The 3387-nt window shown below is 36.3% G+C and overlaps 1 non-coding gene across 1 annotated transcript; it reads right to left on the bottom strand.

Annotated features, from left to right (window-relative positions):
* Positions 1-636: 636 nt before the first annotated feature.
* LOC141413151 (U6 spliceosomal RNA) lies at positions 637-741 on the bottom strand. The gene has a single exon (XR_012437969.1). It is a non-coding gene; the product is annotated as a U6 spliceosomal RNA (small nuclear RNA).
* Between the last annotated feature and the right edge of the window lie 2646 nt (positions 742-3387).

Here is a 3387-nt window from a genome sequence, read left to right on the forward strand (position 1 = left end):
ATCATAAAATAAAACAGACTGAAGTACACAGTATAAACTTTATGATGAGATAAGATAATTTCAGTAGATTTTCAAAGATATAGTTGCTTACATGAGTCTTTAAAGGTGTATATAAACTATTAACTATAAAAATATAATAACAGATATTGGCAACAAAATGAGAACATCACTGGTGTGGGAAAACTCAGGTCTGATAAATGAGTAAGTAAAGTATCTGACATGTATTTCACACACACAGGAAGATGTAAGACACCAAGTTCGGGAAGTAGGCTGTAGCATTATGAATTAGAGATCCTTGAATATGAAACTAAATCTCTCTCTCTTTCTCTCTCTCTCATACACACACACACACATATATAATACAATTATATAGAATTGTATTTACCACAAAGATCCTTCATGACATCCTTTTGTAAGGGTATCACCAATTGTTCCACTCCTCCGTATTAATAAGTAGAGAATTTTTGCTAGCATTTTTAATAACAAAAAATAATGGACTTCATTGTGGGATTTTCATACATGTCTATAGCATTCTTTGACCATATTCACCCTCATTGCCCTTTCATCCCCCTTTCCCCCTCTACCTACTCATCATTCTACTATCTTCTCTTTTTTTCTACTTTCTTGTGTTTTTTTCTAGATTCCACAAAAATCATGAATTTGCCTGTCATCCTTGAGTAGGGAGCATGCTAATCTTTTGTATCATTTTAGTTTTAGCATATGTGCTGACAAAGTGAGCACAAAGCTAAATATGTTCTTGCATTATTAATTGGAATAAGGATCTCAGAAGCCACCTTCCAAAGAGAAGTCACAGAAAGAACTGTTGACGCAGTTTGTCTGACAACAGTATGTGGGTTGACTCAAGGTTGCACAGACCAGTTCAGAGATCCATGCTAGACCACAGACAACAAGGACTTTGAACTTCACCATAAGAGTTAGGCACAACTGTTTTATTATAAAAGTGATGAGAGGAAAAAACATAAATACAGTTAAGCGCACATTACATGTTCATATATTTCTTCATGAAATGGAAGGTATAGTCATTGTTTTAGAAAAATGAAAGATTTAGTAGGCTACAATTTTGGGAAAGCAGACAATGTAAATGCATTAATTATGTGTGGTCATATTTGTCCATCCTAGTTCCAGTAAGAGTCTTGTCCACTCTGCTTGGTCCAAACTGTTTCTGCTGGCACTGCCCAACTCTTATGTGACCTATGCCTTCTTGGCCACAGTTTGTCAGCCCAAAACACAGTCAACACAGTCAGTGGTGTTGACTAGAATTTTCAGTCTTATGCTATAAAGGTCAGTTATGTCTCTGGTAGCCTGGCTTTTAAGAACCTGAGTGCTGTGCCCTATTATCTTGCATTGTCTTTCCTAACCAAATGGAAAACAGAGCAGATGTAGTCTACATAGAAAAAAAGTTGCTTGAAATAGATTTTCAAGGAAAATAATAAACACAAGATGAGAAAAATGGAATCTAATCCCTATGTTCCAGTTGTTAGTGAGGACCAGTCCTATGAAGTATCCAGAAAATTTTTAATAAAATTCCTTTATTGCTTAATCTGGTTCAAGTTGGATTGTCTAGCATTTGCAATAAAAACAGTTGCTATAAATGACAATAAAACTATGTATCTTTGTGGAGAATTAGCAAAAGGATTGACTATGGAGATATCTGACACTGTTGTGCTGTCCAAATGACGTTTAAGACAATAAATGGTAATAGTATTTGCCTGCTTTGTGTGTGAGTTCCCAAGGAGACATTCAGAGCCTGGCGTCAGTGGGTCACCCAGGTAATCCTAGCTACTTGGGAAGCTGAGATTGGAGGATCGTGGTTTTAAGACAAGTTCAGGCAAAAAGTTCTTGAGACCTCATCTCAACCAATAGCTGGGCACAGTGACATACATCTGCCTCCCAAGCTATTTGGGAAGCTAAGATCAGGAGGATTATGGTTTCAGGCCACTCTGTGAAAAGTTTGCAAGACCTCATCTCAGTGGAAAAAAGTTGGGTGTGATAGCATACATCTGTCATCCCAGCTACAGCAGGAAACCTAAACTAAGAGGATTATAGTCCAGGCCAGCCTGAACAAAAAATAAAGTGAGAGAGACCCTTTCTCTAAACTAACAAGAGCAAAAAAGGCTGGAGACTGACTCAAACAGTACAGTGCCTGCTTAGCATGTGCAAAGCCTTGAGTTCATACTCCATACTGCCAAAACAAAAGAAGACAAAGAAGCATTCAGTAGTTCAGCGACAGATCACGAGCAGGTAGGCTGTTGAATTGATTTGAAATCATGGTTTTAGTTGTGAAAAACAAAAGCAGCTGAAGGATGACAGGAGGTAAAGATTTGTGATATTGACAAATGTGTGACTGAAATTCAGGTTGAGGTAACTCTAACAAAATGTGCCATCATCAGCAATATCTGCCTGAGCCAGAGGAAGAGGAGGTGTACTTCCTATTATGTTCTCCTTCTTTCGCCTTTGAATTTATACTCCATCATTCTTTTAGCAAAACCCAGTTTCCTAACTGGCTAAATCAAAATCATGGTCAATAACATCACTGAGCAAAACAAAGAAACTTTAATCGTTGTTTGATTTAATAGAAAACCGAAAGTCCAGGAGACCAAACCATATGATCTGTCTTAGGAAAAAGATACTAGGAAAAATATCCACACACAAAAAAATGAAAATACTTCTCTTAATGTTCTAAAAATACTGAAAGTGGTAAAGAGGAATTGTATTACATCATTGTAAAATAAAATGGTAACTGAAATTTACTATTTTAGAGTTTCTGTTTCTATGCTTCTTATTCTTTGAATAACATTTTAGAATGAGAAATTATCACTGTTGGTTCCACAATCAAACCCCTTTCACAGTTATTCCAGTGCTGTCTGGATTTACACCTGCATTTTACTCCTTTGTGTTTTCTCTGCCTAATCACCCCCTGGGAGCATCTCTGGACCAATGACTAAGGGAATTGACTCTCCCACCATAAGGGTATTTCTGAAATACATCCAGGTTTTCTTAGTAACAATAAGATCTGGCTTTTCCCAGTAGCAGCCTGCTTGCTAATGAATTTGTTCTTGTCTGACTTTTCTATTTTGCTTTCTCATTCTCTACTAGAATTTCCTGAAATTAACAAATAAATAACTTAAATTTGAATACTTGTCTTAGGAATTGCTTCTGGTAAAAGAAAAAATACCAAAAGAGATTTGAAGTATAGTCAGAATAATGCTGGGTCATTGTTCTGGGTCATTTCTCCTGAGAGTTCAAGATTCCCTAGCAGCTCTTTCATTTTATGCATCACAGGAAATGTATAAGATCTTTGAGACATTAATTAAGGATTATAAAAAACTAGACAGGATGTGAGGACTAAACGTTAATTTGATTTCA

The sequence above is a fragment of the Castor canadensis genome, chromosome 10 (assembly GCF_047511655.1).
Source record: "Castor canadensis chromosome 10, mCasCan1.hap1v2, whole genome shotgun sequence".
NCBI classification, from domain to species: domain Eukaryota; kingdom Metazoa; phylum Chordata; class Mammalia; order Rodentia; family Castoridae; genus Castor; species Castor canadensis.